Consider the following 18,628-nt stretch of genomic DNA (forward strand, 5'->3'; position numbering starts at 1 on the left):
GCGGCAGCTTCAGACCTCAGAAAAGCTGCATCCACTCCTGGTCCGCGGCCTGGGCCCTAGCAGGGCAGGGTGTGAGAAGGGAGGTGTAAATGTGTCAGGAGAAGGCAGCAGGGGCGCAGCGAGAGAGTAAATCCTGGTCCACCCTGGCAGAAAGTCAATAGGAGGCAGGAATTGCTGTGTCAGCTGCTTTCTCTAGCAACAAGGGGTGACCACGAGGACTAAATGCAGGAATGGATTAAAAAGGGTCCCCGCGTGAAGCCAGGGGAGAGGGGACTGTTGCTTTCATTATAAGCTCCTCTACATAATACAATTTTGCTAAAACAAAAAAAAGTTCATGCATTACTTGACCACACTTTTAAACTCCGACTTTTTAAAAAGTAAGCACAATTCAGTAAAAATAAGAAAGAAATGGGAAACAAAACCCAGGAACAGAAAAGCAAAGGCGCTCACCGCCTGCAAGGGTGAAGGGTGGGGCTCTGGGCGCCCGCAGGCGGGAGCGCGTGGGGGCGGGGCCGGAGCGGGGGCGGGGCCCTCCCGGCGAGGGGCGGGGCGCGGGGGCCGCCCCTCCGGCTCCGCCCACCCGCGGAGCAAGGCGCTCAGGTCACCGGAGGGGCGGGGCGGCCGGCGCAGGGGCGGCCGGCGCAGGGGCGGCCTTGCGTGCGGAGCCCAGGTGCCTTTCCCGCGGAGTCCTCGCACGTCGAGCTCCTGTCCCCCGAGGCCCGGAGCCCGGGACGCCGCAGGTAAGCGCCGCTCCGGCCCTGGGGGCCACGGGGCGCTGCGAGACCCTGGCGGGGTGTCCCGGCCCCTAGGACTCCTGGCCCGCGGCGGAGGCCTACGCCCCGGACGGCGGCAGCAGGTGGCGGCGGAGCACGGGGCCTCGCGGTGCGTCCCGGGTTCTCGCCGCAGGAGCCAACCTAACCCTCCAGAACCCGTTGGGTTCCGACCCCCAGCAGGGCAGACGCAGGTTCGGGTTCCACCTTCAGCACTCCACACTCAGCGGTTCTAAAACTAAGCATTCCACAAGTCCTCAGGTGTGCCCCGCAGGGCCCGGCCCGGGGCCAGGTGCTGGCGTTAGGGCGGTGGGCCAGCGGGGGGTGGGGGGGGTGTCCACGCCGTGGAGCTCACGGCCCACGCTCCCGAGTGGGAAAAGTTAAAACCGCGCAGAGCTGTGACAGAGAAGTCACTGGGTGCTGGCCAGAGCTGAAACCTTAGTAAGCATCAGCGGATTCCAGCTAGGAGGGCCACAGAGCAAGCACCTGTTGCAGCTGTGGCTTGTGTGCGGCCGGGAGGGCCAGTCCGCCTGGCCGCAGACAGCTAGAGAGAGTCAGGGCCCCTAACCTCACTTCCTCCTCGCTGCAGTGGGACTGTGGGGGTCGGAGCGTTTCGTGTGAACCTCCCGGTGTGTGGCACCAGGGAGGATGCACTGGCTCAGCAGGTGTGCCTGCCTCTGTGAGTGGGAGACCGCCTCTCTCACAGGACAACTGGCCAAGTCATTCATTCTTGAAGCAGTCCACTTTTCCCTGGCGCTGAGGATGCAGGGAGAACTCAGCCCTGGACCCTGCCCTCGGCCAGGCCAGCCCGTGTAGAGTGGGCCAGGCAGAGTCGAGGCTCCCCGTTGCAGCCTGTGGGGCTCAGAGGAAGTGCTGTGACCGCTCTGCCGCCAGCCAAGTACACATTTCTCAGAAGGCTGCAGTTGGTGGCTCTCAGCTCCTGGGGTCACCCCCCTAGAACCAGCCAGAAGGCACCCCGAGGCCACAGTTCTGCTGCTCCCTTGCTGGGGACCCCTCAGGCCTTGATATTGTTCTGGGGCTCCTGAGAACACCTATCCTATCTGCTGCTTGGTTCGTTTTCTTGGCTTGAATGATCCCCGATTTCTTCTTTGGCTCTGTTCACACTGTTGATGTGGATGGGGGATTTGCTCCGTGAACACCGGCTGCTCCCAGAGCGTGGAGGACCCAGCTGGGGCTGGAGTCTGGCACCGTTTGTGGAGAGTGGTCAAAAGCAGAAGATGTGTTGACTGCGGAGTGGAGAGGGAGAGAGGGCGGCCTTGTGCATCCCCCGTGTCCCCTTGCAGTGCACAGTGTCCCAGCCCTGGGGAGGAGGGAGGCTCCAGGTGCGGGGTGGCAGAGCAGGCACGCCTGGCGCTGTGACTGACCTGGCTGGGCAGGTCACAGGGCCGCTGAGTTGGTAGGTCTGTGCACGGTTAACGGGGGCTTGGCATGAGGTTGGCACTGGAGACACATGAGCCCCTACCTCTTCTCCCTGAATAAACTGACATAGGAGTAATGATCGTGCCTGCCTTAGATGAGCCCCAGCGAGCAGCGCCTGACCCGTGGCAGTTGCGACCACTGCTGTTACTGGTCCCTGTTCTAGGCAAACATTAAGGAGAGGAAGTGGTGGCAGGCAGGGGTGGGGTGTGGGGTTTGAGGGACTGTGCAGGGTGATTACTGCAGCAGGGGGAGCTGGATTATCTGTCGCAGTGGTTTGGCCAGCAATTATCAGCCTGGCGGGAGAGAGGGGTGTTTTGCAGGATAAAAGGCCTCCTGGGCAGCCGCACTGTCAGGCCTGGGAATTGAGTCTTTGAAGTCTCAGACCAAAGAAAATGCAGCAGCGGAAGTGGGGAGAGCTGGGGTTGTAAAGGGTCAGAAATGGTCTTTTTTCAGGGCGTCTCCAACCCGTGCTAGATGTGGGTCCCCTCCACAGAGCTGCCGCTGCCCCCTGCTGCCCGCTGCCTTCCATGTGGGGCTGCTGACTGCCCGAGAATGGTCTGGTTCTCCAAATGGCAAGGAGCTTTATTATTATTTTTATTAATTTATTTATTTTGTACTAGAGACAGACTTCCCAAATTCACTCCCCAAATTCCTGGGAGCCAGAAACTCAATCTGGGTCTCCCAGGGTGGGCACCAGCAGGAAGCTGGTGGCAGAGCCAGGATTTGAACCCAGGCACTCCCATGTGCAAAAGGGCCAGAGCGCTTTGTAACCCCTGTGTACCCAGCCGAAAACCAGGCCCCAAGAGCAAGCACAAATGGATAAATGAACATAAACCCAAGAGACAAACTTTTCCCTGAGTGTTGGTGTGTGTTTTTTAAGAAAGGAGAGCGAACACAGGGAAAAGTAGCCAATTGCATTTGCTGAAGGCCAAGCATTTTCATGTGTGCTGCAGCTGGGTGAACACGCAGCTTTGTAGGAGGGAGAATTGTCTGCGTTGACAGAAGTTGTCACCTCCCAAGTTTTTGCATCTCTAAAATGGGACTGCTTGCACCTGACTGGGCTCTTGGGCGTATGATGTAGTGCACGTGGGGTGCTGGGTGCTTAGTCAGTGACAGCTGCTGTTCGCACTGCATTTAGGCATCCCCCCAGTGCTCACCACTATGATGAGAAAACGAAAGGCCGCAGGCAAAGATGTGTGGCGCTGACTCTGAGCCCAGTCCTGTCTGGAAGCAGCGGCACTGTGCAGACAGTGAACCAGACAGCTTGTAGGAAATGAAGTCAACTTTATGTGCATTTCATTCATTACTTAAAGCACTTGACTGTGTGAAATCTTAAAAGGGAAAAAACTGCAAAATGATAATTTATGTGGCTTTCAAGTTCAGGTATTTTATCATCTAGATAAATCTCCCAATGCATCTATGTTAAACCACTTTGGGCTGTCGAAGCTTTTAAATAAAGTGGCTTGTCCTGACCAGTGTCTGTCCTTGCTCATTTATCATAGTTCCCCAGGCGAAGGACGGATCCCACTCTGCAGGGCAGGCCTCAGGACAGCAGCTCCGCCCACTGTGTCGGCCTTGCAGTTTTGCATGACGGTATCTGACAAGCCTGGACTCCCGAGCCTCTCACGTGCACACAGACCCAGGCGCCAGGCGGGCACTTAGGGATAGAAAAGAATTCTGGTGCTAGTGTAATTCGGGCAGTTTCAAGTTCTCCAAGACGATAGATCTGGGGGTGAAGGTGCTTTGGATGAGGGTGACAGCATCTTCTGCATGTCAGGGCTGTCTGCTCTTTCCACCCGAGAGTGTCTTCTTGGGTCTGACTTCCTGCCCCATGAGGATCTCATCTGCATTTCTGTTTTTTTTTTTTTTAGATTTATTTTATTTATTTGAAAGGCAAAGTTAGAGAGAGGGCGAGATCCTGCATTTGCTTGTTGACTCTCCAAACAGCAGCAGCTGCTGGAGCTGGGTCAGGCTGAAGCCAGGAGCTGGGAGCTTCATCTGGGTCTCCAATTTGGGTGCAGGGGCCAGGGCTCTTGGGCCATCCCTTGCCGCCCTCCCAGGCACATTAGCAGGGAGCCAGATTGGAAGTGGAGCAGCTGGGACACAAACCGGCGCCCATATGGAATGCTGGTACTGCAGGTGGTGGCTCAACCCACTGTGCCATGACACCGGGACTCCCCCACCCCGTCTGCATTTCTGTCCCTGCCCCTAAAGCCACGGCCCCCTGGGGCAGCTGCAGAGGCACAGCTTGTTGCTGGCAGGTTTCCCTGGACTTGCTCCTCTGCTGTCTCATGGCACCAGAGGGAGCCTGTGTCAACACGGCCTTCCGCGGTTGCCCTGAGTTGCCTCCCCCGCTGGGCTTTCCTGAGACTAGTGTCCTGGCTTGTGGCCTGCCTCCCTTCCCCCTCTGACAGACACTTCCACTTCCCGTGGTGTCCTGGGGAGTCAGACTGACAGTCCTGACCCTCATGGAGCCTATGTATTAATATAGATAGACTGGTAACATGAGACACATTTAGTGAAAGCAGATTGCTTTGCATACACACACACACACACACACGTCAACAAATTCCAGACTGGTTAACTGCCATACAGGAGAGCCCTGTGTGCTGTGACAATATAAAGATGGGACCAGCTGGGGCAGAGGTTTGACCTAGCTTGCATCCTGTAGCAGGGTGCCCAAGTTCGTGTCCTGCCCTGCCTCCGATTCCAGCTTCCCATTAATATGTACCCTGGTAGGCAGCAAGTCCTTGGGTCCCAGCCACCCACCTAGGAGACACTGATGGAGTTCCAGGCTCCTGTCTTCAGCCTGGCCCAGCCCTGGCTGTGACTGGCCTTTGAGGAGTGAACCAGTGGATTACAAGACCTCTCGTCCGTCTGCCTGTATATCCCTGTCTCTCTGCCTTTTCAGTGGGACTGACCTGGAAATGCAGTCAGGATCCATATGGAGTGGACCCATAAATGCAGGTTGAAAGCTAATGCTCACTTCTTCCTGTGCCTTTGAGGACAGGAATGGTGTGGTGGTTTTCTATAAATTCTAATTTAAAAAACTGTTTTATGCTGCCAGGGTAATCTTAGGAGGTACTTTGAGAAACACTTGTGCTTCAGCTCCCGAATGGGGGAGTAATTCTAACGCTCCCACTCACCGACCGCATTAGAGTTTACAGAGCCTCTTGGGGCAGCCTGGTTCTCAGCACATCTCTCCCCGCTCCTGGGTGGCGGCAGCCAGCTCTCCTGGGTGAGTCTCAGGAGCTGGGTGCTGGAGCCCTCTCCCTTCCCGATGACAGAGCCCACCTGAGACCTGTTGGCTTGCTCTGTGGCTACTCCTGGGCACCCCGGCTGAGCTGCCACACAGGTCTTACCACGTGGCTGATGGCCTGCCCTCTAATGGGAAAGGGGGACAGCTGGGCGCGGGCGCACCTGTGTGCCTGGGGCCCACCTGCCATCCCAGCAAGTCCCTCGTGAACACCCTCCAGAGCCACACTGGGCCTCCTCCTGGCCCGTTCAGGCCTACTGAGAGCAGGGAGAAAGCTGGTATTCAGTAAGATGTGATCCTAACAGCCCCAGGCAATGTCCGGTCCCCACGCCTGAAGATTAGTAAAGACTTACTTTATCTGTGGGTCCAGAGCTGCTGACGAAATACACCTGGAGGCACCTGCAGGGTCAGCTGCAGGCCTTAGTCCTAGGGAGTTAGCTGGAGGCTTCCTTGGAGCGAAGGGAGGAGCCCAGCCTGGCCACGGGGTCAGAGGCAGCCGCAGCTGGCGCCCGGTGGGTGGGTGTGACCATCCTGGTACGGAGGCCTGTGGGAAGGGCCGTACTCCAGGGGACAGCTGTAATAGGCTTGCGATCGTGTGGCTCGTGGGCATGGAGGAAAGAAGCGGTTCTGGGAGTCTGCCGGCACTACTTGTACGGCTGGCGAGTGCATGTTAAATGGTGAGGATTTATGAAAAGGCTTCTGAGGAGTAAATGTGCCCATCTGTCAACCTGCAACTTTTTAGAGCTCCTAAGATGGTTTGAAATTAAAGTCAATCTTCTTGCTGTCTTCCCCTCCATCAGCGCCCCTCTCTGTCCCCCCACCCCCACCCCGAACCTTCCTCTTTGTAGAAATGAAGTGTTTGTCGCGGCAGGAGGTTGGAACTGCCTGGCAGAGGTAACACGTGAAGGGCAGGCGTAGGGGTGCGGAGGGGTTCGGTCCCAGGATTCTGCTGCGGACAGGGGTGGGGGGAGGTGTGGAGCAGGGCTGACAAGCAGGGATCAGCCTAATTGCATGCTAACCACAGCCGGCTGCCACGGCTCTGCTGTCAGCCAGGGAGCATGCTACCTGAGTGGGGCAGGGGTGGGTGATGAAAGCCGTGAGTGACGCTCCCTGAGCTGCACGTGGGCTCAGTCCCTGGCATCCGGGAGAGAACGAGTGTCAGTGTCAGTTGGAGAATCACAGCAGATCAGGTGGAGAGACGGCCTGCGCAGGCTGGAAGTGTCTCTGGGAGCAGGCGATCATTAGGACCGAGTGCCTGCTACCCGCCTGCAAATTACTACTGACTTTCAAATGTTCATTTCAAAGATCAGAGATAGGTGTTGATTGCACGAACCCATACTTAGTATCAACGACTGCTTTGCTTTTAATTCCCGGCTTCTGGGCTTCTTGTATGTAACTTTTAGGAAGCGGTTGGGCATGCCTGCCTTATGTTCTTTTGCGAGGAGAAGGGTGCCAGGGTGTGTTACCCACGTTGTATTTCGTACATAATCAAAGGACCACAGGTGATGAAAGCAGAGGGGCTGCCTGTTTCAGGTGTCGCTGCGATGCCTCTAGCTTTTGGCTGCTTCTGGGAGTCTGCTTCGAGGAAATCATCGAAAAAGAGGAGCGAGCCACTGTAGCAAGATGCTGCATCATTATTTATAATGGTGAGAGCTTAAAAGTGACCTGAATGTGCAGTATAGGAGCATAGTCAAATCACAGAAGGCCAAGTTGCTGGAATGTTGTGCAGTACTTAAAATATGAGCATTAGCAGGGGAAGCCTTCACGTGGCTCTGGGGATGGAATGGCAAACTTAAAAGGTATGTTCAGAGCAGCCTTCGTGGGGACGAGGGTGGCAAACGAACAGTGCAACGACAAATTATTTTCTCCTGTTTGCAGCTTTCTGTGTTGCTTTCTTCCTCCTATAACATTTAAAAAATCTTCACATGAGCCAAGTTCCGTAATCATCTTTCTGCTGTTTGCAGGGTTTTTTTTCTTTTTTTAAAAATAGATTTATTTACTTATTTGAAAGATAGACTTCAGAAAGAGGGGGAGAGAGAGAAGGAGAGAGGGAGACAGAAAGAAAGATCTTCCATCTACTGGTTATCCCCCAAAATGGTCAGACCAGCCAGAGCTGGGCCAGGCCAAAGCCAGGGGCCAGGAGCTTCATCTAGGTCTTCCTCGTGGGTGCCGGGGCCCGAGCACTTGGGGCATCTTCCACTGCTTTCCCAGGCACATTAGCAAGGAGCTGGATCCTTGTGGAGCAGCCAGGACTGGAACTGGTGCCTACTGGGGCTGCGGGTTTAATGCACTGCACCACAGCGCTGGCCATGTGCTGTTTGCACTTTTAAGGGTAGTGTACGTGTGCCCCTATTTGTGGCCTCATCCTGAACGAAATCCATTGGCAAGTTCTGAGGCCAGGCTTGGCTCCTTACCACTGTGTCTCCAGTCCAGGAACATACTCTGAGTCCCTGGGCAGAGTAGCCCACACACAGGTTCACCTTGGCCCCATAGACTCACATTCTCAGAGTTTTTAAGCTGAAGAAAGTTTCTGACCCACCTCATCCGCCATTGACCTTGGGGTGTAAAACCTTTGGGAGCCTCACTGGGGAAGCTTCACCCTGTGCCTGCATACACACGTGCACACGTGCATACACACCCCACATGGCCTGGGTCAGCCATGCATCATTCTGGCTTCTTACCCTGCAGGCTTTGGATGTTAGTTCTGCATGCCAGCACCCCTGTGACCACCCTATACCCAGGTGTCCCATGCTGGCTTAATGCATGGCCCAACTCAAACTCATTCAGTGGCCAAATACCAGGAAATCATGACCTGTGTCTTTATTTGAGACAAGGATTGAGTATGAGTTGACTTGGAAAGAAATCCCAGGAAGCACTAGCAATATGTAGGGAAATGAGCTCACCGGGGAGCAGGTGACCAACGTGGGCAGCTGGACCTTAATCCTGCCAGGAACCTCCAGAGCCAATGGAACACCCACCCTAGGGTTGTCCCCCGGGGGGCTAGCGGATGCTGTTCCTGTCCGTCATTGGCTGAACACCATTCCTTAGGGGAAGTTAATGCTCAGGTTTCTCTGGGGGAAGTAGTCTCCATCCGGAGAGAAGCGGGTGCTGGCAGTTGGAAGCCAAGCTGGCTTGCTCTGAGATGGTGAGACCTGAGGTCAAGGACACTGCGACGCCAGTTTCTGCTGGAATGTTCTTCCCTAAATACCACACACGTTACAGCATTCTAACCAAACCCACGATTCCCTGCTCAGGTATGGTTGCACAAAACAGAAGGCCACTTTTAAGTTGTAACCGACCCCAAAAGTTTAAGGAAAAAAAAAAATCACGGGAAGAAAACTTTAAATAATGGAAATATCGCCCTTTTCCCCCGGCGAATTGGGGTAGAATACCAATGTTTGACTTAAACGGCAGCAAGCTATTGCACCGCGGCTGGAGGGTACAGGCCCAGCCCTTGTAAAAACAGGCCTGAGTGTCAACCAAGATTGATTTTTATGGCGGCAATGGCTCCCTCTGTCACCGTTTGATTGCTCCCGTTATTTCTCCAGTGCGTTGAGGTGATTTTAAGAGAAAAATTCATTGGGAGAAAACATTTACCCTTATTTGTATCAGCCCACGATCACACCTCCTGTGCCACGTCGTACTATGAATACTGGATTTACTGCGCTGCCGCTCCTACCCCAGGAGGGAGAGCATTGGCGGCGCTGTGGCTTCGGGCGCTGTGATGAATGTTTTGTCGTCATTGCCTTTATATGGAGACACTCCATCTCCAATTAAAGATTTAGTGAGCTCTTCATCAAAATATCTATTCACAGCTGAGTCGTAGGCTATGGTCGTGCTGACATTCCCACTTAATTCACTGTACGCTGTTGTGAGTCCCAGTCCCTTTTATGTATTTTCCCCTGTGCAGGGAGGGATTGCAGCGGCGGTGTGGGGCATCACGCAGCTCCTGGAAGCGCTCTTTGTGTGTTTGTTCTCATCAAGTGTGTTGGAACGCCGCAGATGAAGGCCTACTCCAGGAGATGATTTAAAATTGCTCATGTAGCAAGCACAATAGGTTTTAGTGGCTGAGTTCATACGCTTTGATTTATGGGCATTTTAGAATTTGTATAGGAAAAAAAAAATCAAGATCTCAATGTTTTAGAGAAATGAAGCCATTTTCCTTTAAATTGTGGTCCAAGACCTGTTCCAAAAAAGACTGAGATGACAGATACCCTATTTCATGCCCTGTTCACTCGGCAGTCATCGCTGACTGATGCCAGAGCCTGCGTCCTCCTGTCAGAGTGTCCCACACAGCATCCACACTGGCTCCTCAGCTAAGCCTCTGAACTCCGCGTGCCTTTCCACTTGTCCCTGCCATTGCCCGGAATGCTCAATGATGGAAGCCTTTATCCCCTGGCCACCCGAAAAAAAAAATGAATTCAAGGGGCAGGTACCCTAACTCCTTATGTACCTCTGACACGTGGATGGTAGGTGTTCAGTTTGTCAATGTTTGTCTCCCTTTCTGGGGTTTTTATTCTTCCCGTTTTTGTCTCCCCTACTGCTCAGAAGGCAAAGCAGGAAGCCTAGAACTGTTTCCCGCTGGCGCGCTCTCGTTCCGGGTTGGGTTGGAGTCACTTGTGGCTGTGGGAAGGCTCTGAGATCTCGCTTTTCTCCTGCCCCCTTAGCAGACTTCAGTACTGCAATCCCTGGCGCCGTCCACACATCCAAACCTCGTAGGCGTCCTCTGTCCATATTTTCTGGGCAACCGTTGACATCTCTGACCTTGACAGTTTGAGCTGGTCTGGGGCTTCCGTCTTTCCCCCTCCCTCTCATGACTTCTCCACCTGCTTCCTTTCTTCCGTGGGCAGTTTCAGTGGGAGCAGCCCTAGAGTTAGAGTTTGTTCTGTGCAACCCATCTGGATGGTAGCACATATACACCACACCTCGTTTCTGAGATTGTCCCCTCTACATGGACCCCACCCACACCCTTTTTACTATCGCAGCCCCTCTCTGGAGCCCAGACCACCACATCCAGCAGCCTGCTGAGCGCGTCCCCAGAGACATCTGGGGTCACGTGCTGTATTGGTTCTAGACGTTCCTTCTCTGCCAGGGCCAGCTCAGCACTTGCCCTGCCGGGTTGTTACTACTAACTTCTCACAATCCCAGGTGAACTGTTCCAAGCGTGTCAGAAAGCTTCTATCTTGGAAAATCACTTGTAAGACAAGGGCACAAACCGAGAGCTGCTGCCCAGAATGTAGGAGCTTAGAACAGGTGACCATTTCATTATCTCTCACAGGTCTCAGGGTTGCTGGGCTCTGCAAGGCGGTTCTCACTGGATGCCTCAACTCAGCATGGAGAGGGTACACAGGCTGGAGCCACCTCAGAGGCTCTGCTCCATGTCTGGCAGCTGGGATGCTGGCTGGCTGCAGTGCCTCGTCATGTGGCCTGGATGTCCTCACAGCCTAGCAGCTGGATCCTGAGAACAAGGGCCCCAGTGGGATCAGCTAGAAGCTGGATCACTTTTTTTTTTTTTTTTTTTAAAAAAAAAAGGTTTATGTGGTTGTTTGAAAGGCAGAGTTACAGAGAGGCAGAGATAGGGACACACACACACACACACACACAGATCAATCTATCGTCCATCCTCTGGTTCACTCCCCAAATGGCCACAATGGCTGGAGCTGTGCCAATCCAGAGCCAAGAGCTTCGTTTGGGTCTCCCACGTGGGTGCAGGTGTCCAAGGACTTGGGCCGTCTTCTGCTGCTTTTCCAGGCGCATTAGCAGGGAGCTGGATGGGAAGTGGAGCAGCCGGGACTTGAACAGGTGCCCATATGGGATGCTGGCGCTGTGGGCAGCAGCTTTACCCCCTATGCCACAATGCCGGCCCCAGATCACTTCTTGAGATCTGTCCTCAGGAGGCTCATAGCAGCTGCCCAGCCACGAGGGGAAGGAGAGCCAGGCCCGCCCCTCTGCAGTAGACGTGTCCCCAGCACATCAGCTGTGTTGGAAGGCTGCCCGTGCCTTGGCCAACTGCCTTAAATGGAAGGCTTCTGCTTTGTTCTCCGTTTACTTTGAATAGGTCACATGATTTTGAAAGTTAAGACAAAATAAATATGAATATTTACAATGAAAATGGCCCCTCTCAGCTCATAGCTCTATCTTCTCATAGGCAGTCACCGTTAACATGTTTCCTTTCATGCTTTTAATGCAAAACATGTTATCCTACACTCGCTGTTCTGCACTCACTGTTCTGCTTGGCTTCTTTCCCCTTCACTTAACGGTGTGTCTGGGAAGGCTTTCCTTATCAATACAGAGCGAGTCTCGCTCTCACTCTCACTCTCACTCTCGGTGACAGGCACACAGAATTCTGCTGTATGGCGTTGCCTTGGCAGACACCATCAGTTCCCTGTGAGTAGGCGCGGGGCTGTTTCCAGTCTGCTGTTGCAGACAGCACTGTGGTGAGTGACACATGGTGCCGTCTTCCGTGCGAGACAGTAGATTAGGGAGCCCTGGCCTGCCCCCCTCTTTGCACAGCACCTTACGTCTCACTGCAGCACGGTCCTTGCTCATCAGACCCTGGGTGCCCAGAGACTGGCCACCGAGGCTCGTGTCCCCATTGCTCTGCGGGGAGCCCTGTGCCTACATTGTGCACAGGAGGCCACAACACGGCGGAAGGAGGAGGAGCAGGCAGGCGACAGAGTACAGGTTTCTTGGAGGGCCTGTGTTCCACCTCCTCTAGTTGCCTGTCATCGCCTCTCGGAGGGACTGTCACCACCCGGGGCCTGTGGTCTGTGACCGACACCAGAATCCGGTCCCACCCCGTTTAGACGTGCTTCACTTGCGTGGTACCTTAGAAGGCTTAAAGCCACAGCCCAGCAGGTGGGAGTCGGGGGCGGGAGGTGGGCAGTGCTAACATACCCTCAGTGAATAAAATCCAGCAAAACAGCCCTTACCTCTCTTCTTCAATCACATCCTTTTATTGTTTCTGTTAGGAAGTGCGCTCCTCAGGGAGTAGAGGATGTTTCTGTTAAATTAAGAAGCCCACATTCTGATCCCCGCAAGCAAGATTGACAGCGGGGCTGGCTGCTTTAAAGACGGCTTTCTGGGACGGAGCGTGTGCAGGGTTCTTTCCGTCATAAGGAATGGAAATTTGGCTCAGGCTGGGCTAAGCAGAGCAGGGAATATGGCTGTGATGATGGGAAGGTTTCGGGCTGTGGGACGCAGCTGGATCCAGGCGCGCAGGTGATGACACTTGGCGTCTCGCCGCCTCTGTCTCTGAGCCTCATGCTCTGAGGTAGAGGAGATGAAATCCCCAGTGCCTGATCCCAGAGGAGGGCACGCTTCTGTCCAGTGTCATCCTGCAGGGATCCTGCGTCCACTCTGGATCAGTCTTTTTCCCAGGGTGTGGAAGTTGACCAGATCTCCCAGTGTCGTGAGGAGTGGTAACCAAGCAGTTCTCCAAACAGAGGGACACAGGATTGATCCAAAGGAACTGCCCACCATGGGTGGCGAGTCTGAGTTTGGGTTTTACACTGGAAGGGCTCCTGAACTGGGGACACTGGGCCTGGGAGTTCAGGAAAGGTTCAGCATGCCAGTCTCTGCTTTTGTGTAGGTTTGAAAATTTCTGTAATGAAAACTAGTTTTTAACAGATTGATTTATTTGAAAGAGTGATAGAGAGGGAGAGACAGAAAGAGGTCTTCTGTCCACTAGTTCACCCCCGAGATGGTTGAAATGGCCAGGCCAAGCCAGGAGCCTGGAACCCCATCCAGGTCTCCCCCGTTGGTGGCAGGGGCACAACTACGGGGGCCATGATCTGCTTTCCCAGGTGCATCAGCAGGGAGCTGGATGGGAAGTGGAGCAGCCGGGACTTGAACCAGTGTACTTATGAGTTGCCAGTGTCACAGGTGGCAACATGACCCACTGTGCCACAACACCAGCCCTAAAACTAATTTTTTTTAATAAAATGGAGTAGGCATTTAACACAGTAGTTCAGGTGCCAGTTGGGGAATCTGCATGCCATATTCAAGGACCTGAGTTCAAGTTCTGGCTCTACTCCCAATTCTAGCTTCCTGCTAGTGTGCAGGACGCTTAAGTGGGTGGGTGCTCGCCACCCACACGGGAGACCTGGATTAGAATTCCCAGCTTCTGACTTGAGCCTGGCCTGACTGTTGCAGGCATTTGGGGAGTGAATCAGCAGATGGGAGATCTCTCTCCGTTTGTTTCTCTGCCTTTCAAAATAAATAAATAAGTATGTAATAATAAAAAAAAGAAAACCTAAAATGAGCTTTTTTTCTGTGCTTCTTTGGAAACTCAACAGATAAACATTCACATCCCCATATGTTTACTGTCCGATTTTCCCACTGTTTTAATTTTCATTGTGCCAAGAAACCTTAATCCCTTCTTGCCTCTAAGCTGGGGATTGGGAGGAAAATGCGTAGCACTTGACTTTAGATTTATGCAGGAGGCTTGGAGGGAGGGTGAAGGGAAGGGAATCGGGGCTCTTAAAGGCCCGTCTCCATGGTTCCCAGGTCAAAAGTCTCAGGAGAGTCCAGCTGGGGCGAGAAGGACACCTGTGCTGGATCTTCCCCTTTCGTGGGCAGTTCTTGAGCGTGTGTCAGTGTGACCAGGTCAGGCGAGGGCCCCATGGGGTCGTGGACTTCATGATGCCTGTGGTTAGCAGGAGGCCTAGATGCTCGGACAGCCACCAGCTCGCTGCTGGAGGGAACCTTAGGGACCGTTTAGACAGCCTGGCCATCGCAAGGAAGTTGAAACGGCCAGAGGAGTCAGTGCCTGGCCCAAGGTCGTGCCGTGAAGCAGCAGCAGAGCTGGGTCTGAGTCCAGTATTCTGACTCTGGAATCCAGTCACACTTAGTAACTGTGTAGCATTGAGTACTCACCCCCATCCCTCCCCACCCCCCCACCCCGCACCAGTGGTGGGAGCAGAATAATGGCCGTCCACGGGGTCGTCCTAATTCCTGGCACCTGTGCATGTGTTCGGTTACACGGTGTGGGGAACGTGAAGATTGCAGGGGAACCAAGGCTGCTAATCAGCTGACCTTAAGATGAGGACAGGAGTCTGAACCATCCTGGCAGAGAGCCAGTCTGACTACGAGCGTCCTCACTGGTGAAGGGGGAGGCAGGAGCCGGGCAGAGAGACGCAGGGTCGGACACTGGGCCAGCAGGTGCTGGCTTGGAAGGTGGAAGGCAGATGTGAGCCAAGGAGTGTGGCAGCCTCTGGAAGCTGGATGAGGCAGGAAAGGGATCCTCCCCCGGAGCCTCCCAGCCCTGCCAACGCCTGGGTTTTAATCCCATAGAACTTGTGGCTTCCATAAATGCGTGTTGTTTAAGGCACTAGGTGTGAGGTATTTCGTCACAACAGCCATGGGAAACTAAGGCACCGGGAGCGAGGTAATCACTTGTACCTGAACAGAGTAGACTGTCAGGACCCAGCAGAGATCCTGGAACACAGTAGACACCTAACAGTAGTGTTGCCGATGGCCAGCAGGCGTGGTTGTGAGCAGAGGTGGTCATAGTGTGAAGGGAGACCAGCAGTGTCTTTAAAAAAGAGCCAAATTGGTGCCTTAGTGGTGAGGTTCAGGCTAGCAGGAGACACTGGTTGGCCCAGTTGAGTGGCCAAAGACACCCTGCAGGAACCTCTCAGTTCCTAGGGTTGGGGAGGCCTTCCTCCTCCTCTACTCCTTCATCAGCTGCATCTCCATCCTACGTCAGAGGAGGCAGAACTTGCCCATTGGATGCCTCTGGCAGGGAGGACAGGGGCCTCTGACCGCTACCCTCCAGGACCTTCAAATTGTTCCTGCCACCCCTGGTGTCAGCAGGTGAACAGTAGTGAGCTTGTGAGCAGCCAGGCAGCGTGCTAGGTCATTTACTCATCGTGAGAGCCCTCTGAGGCCAGTCTTTGTCCTCCCATATTACAGATGAGCAAACAAAGGCCCCAGCAGGTTAGGACACTTGTTAAGGCCGAACAGCTCATTGGGGCAGAGCGTGGGGTCCCAGCCAGGTTCTTCTGGCTCCAGATCCAGCCTCTGGGACAGATCCGGTCACCACATGGAAGAAGACTGCTGCCTGAAAGGGCTGAGTGTGGGTGCAGTGGGCCCACAAGTGGAGACCCTCAAGGGAGGGAACGCACCCTCCTGTGCCTCTGGGAACAATGGGGCCCCCAGCCGCGGCAGGGGTGGGGCACATGGGCTTCTTGGGAACTTCTTGGATGCATTTGCACCTGCCACTCTCTCTGAGTCACTACAACTCTTAACTGTATTTCATTCATTTTTTCAAAAGATGTACGTTGGCATTTGGACTGGCATCCAATGACATTGAGGAATTTTTGCTAATGGTTGTTAGTCCTGCCAAGTGTGAGCACGCTATCGTGGATGAGTGGAGAACTGTATTTTAGAAAGTGCCTTTTTTTAAAAAAAAAAGCATTTGGATGTAAAATGACCTGATGTTTATGAGAGGCCTTCACATATTCCAGGAGGGAAGAAAGGTGAAGTGAAAATGGAGCTATCCTGATGCTCATTGGGGTCCTCCTCGAGGCAGTGCATTGGATTGTTTTCTTTACTGTGTGTATAATTTTGCATAACAAAAAAGGTTTTTAATCAGTCACTGAGCACCTAGGATGGACTCCGTCTTAGGCTGAGCTAGAACTAGACCCATTCCCTGGGAGAAGACTCACCAAGAAGTCACTTGACCGAAGAGACGGCCCTGGCCCGAGGAAGGGCAGGGCATGGGGATGGAGGCAGGTGGGTGGCCTTGGAGGGGCTGGCTCCTGGGTAGCAGCTGCGCAGGGGCCTTGGTAGCGCTGGCGCTAGTCGGTCCTGGATCAAAGGAGAGAGAAGCAGTTGGCCACGTGTGTTCTGATGCCTGACCATGGAGAGACTTTCCCTAATGGCATCTTTCCTTTGCCGTATTATGAGTCGAGAAAGGGAGCACGGTGTTTTGGTCACACGTCTTCCTGTGGTATACCTGCCGCCTAACAGGCATTACCTTTGTCACCTCAGAGTTCCCAGCACGTCATCTTTGGCTAATTCCGCAATCTTTTTGGTCTTACATGAAAATTCATTTTTTTTCAAACTTAGCATTGGAACAGAGAATCAGATTCCCTGATCTCCTGGTGGCTTCCGCCTACTTTGTATTTTTCCTTATCAACCCAGCCAGCTGGTGGGGAGGAGCGCCCGCTCGTGCCTTATCTTCCCTCTGACTGTAAGGTGACAGTCTTTCCAAGGACTTGACCAGCTCTGAAGAGCCGTGTTGAACATCTGTTAATAGAGACATCACTGCTACCAAGCAGAGCGCTAGTTTAGCTGTCTACATACGGTGTTGCCCTTTGGTGGGGTTGGGGGGGGGGGCAAACTCTGTTCCTTTCTGTAGGCCTCTGGACAGATGAACGCCTAACAGTTGACCTCTTGGTGGTGATTTCATAAATTCTTGGTGAAATGAATTGTATCAGATCAATATATCTGCAGAGCTGCTGCGTTTTTTGAGCTGGGAGGGCCTTCCCGGTGCATCTGGTACAGCACTCGCTGTTCGTGGAGGAAACATTCATTTTCACTGTGCAGTCAATTCTCAATTAACAAGGGTAATGGAGTGGAAGGAGGTCGCTGATAATCAAAAACCATGGTGAAAATGAGATTATGGTCAACACTCGATTTTCTGGGGGCTGATTAACTCCGCAGAGGATTAATTGAGGTTACGACACAGTGGACCTTAGGATGCCATGCCTCCGGCACTTGACCAGCTACTGCTCCCAACCTGCACCCACCCACCCACCCTCTCCCAGGGAGGAGAGGGGTTGCCCAGGGACTGGCTGCCCAGGCAGAGTTGGTGACTGTGGCTGGATCGGCACCTTGGTGGTGGAGACCTCAGTCTTGGGAGCTAGGGAGAGGTGTGCTTTAGGGCTTGTCTCCTCAGCCCCTGAGGCGGTAGGTTTCCGACCTTAAGCATCAGAAACTCCTGGAGAACCTGTCAAGCCCCAGAGTGCTGACCCTCGGCCCTGTGTCTGCCTCAGTGGCTCAGGAGGGGCACCTAAGAGTTTGCGGTTCTGACCAATGTAACTGCTGCCCAGGTGATGCGGGTAGGCTGGGCTTGTTAAAGGGCTATTGCTGAAGCCTGCTCGTCCAGGCTGCGCATTAGAATCACCTGGGGAGCTCTGAAAACTTACATCTGGGGCGCCTTGACCAATTACAAGAAGGGCTCTGACGGGGGAGCCCAGGCAGGCCTGGCTTGTAAAGCTGCCAGGTGATGGTGATGTGTGTCCAAGACCAGCCCCCATGGTTCTCCACTGGATGCCCACACCTCAGACACCTGCATGCAGGTCTCATGGTTCCTCCCGTATCTTTAGCCCTGAATATGTTTCCTTAAATCAAGTTTTTTCCCCCATGTAAATAGACTTACTTTCGAAGCAAACTATATATCTCTTTCATGTAGGAAAACTAGTTTAGCAGGCTGTAAATGGAACATGGCGATAAACAAATACATTACCTGTTGACATTATTAAGTTCTCCCCTGGGGTTATCTTGCATCCTGTCACGTTTGGGGACTCTCTACTCCAGACCTGTGCCCTTTCCATCATTTTCCTATGAGGAAGGTGATGAGATACATTATTTCCATTCTTCAGGGACGCTCATGGGCCGGGTGGGGCTGTGTTCTCTCTGACGCACCTGCTCTTCTGCTGCCAGGGCAAACAGGTGTGAGTGCAAGTGAGAGTGACTGTGTTACAGAGTAGCCTCCAGTAAGTCCTAATCTTGACTTTTAAATGAACTGCTCAGCCTGGAAAGGAGCAGACTGCTGCTGTACACAGCCACACGACTGAATCTCAAAAACACGGCTGGGCAGAGCCGGGAAGGCTGCACCATGTGTGGGTCCACTTGTATTTAAAGTTCTACAACAGATCTAGTTGCTGGTGGAAAAAGCTAGGAGAGTGGCTGCCTCGGGGAGGGGGCACACGAGGGATGAAGGGCACGCTGTTCGTGTTGGTAAGGGTTGCAGTTGCGCAAGTGCACACGTCTGTGGAAATTCACTGGACGGTGCCCCTGGAACTGTGCGTTTCATTGCACGCTCAGTGGAGGGAAAGCGGAATGCTGGGGCGACACTGAGCTCTGGTTGCTGATGCACACGGGAAGTGCACAGGGATTAACACACTGCTGTCTGCACCTTACTTTGAAAGGC

General features: G+C 53.6%; 1 protein-coding gene across 1 annotated transcript in view; it reads left to right on the forward strand.

The window, feature by feature from the left end:
* Positions 1-653: 653 nt before the first annotated feature.
* NMNAT3 (nicotinamide nucleotide adenylyltransferase 3) overlaps positions 654-18,628 on the forward strand; it is a 96,980-nt gene continuing 79,005 nt past the window's right edge. Inside the window, exon 1 of the mRNA XM_062178801.1 lies at positions 654-740. The gene's annotated coding sequence lies outside the window, so the exon portion shown is untranslated. The remainder of the gene's footprint in view (positions 741-18,628) is intronic.

This window comes from Lepus europaeus, chromosome 2 (assembly GCF_033115175.1).
Source record: "Lepus europaeus isolate LE1 chromosome 2, mLepTim1.pri, whole genome shotgun sequence".
NCBI lineage: Eukaryota > Metazoa > Chordata > Mammalia > Lagomorpha > Leporidae > Lepus > Lepus europaeus.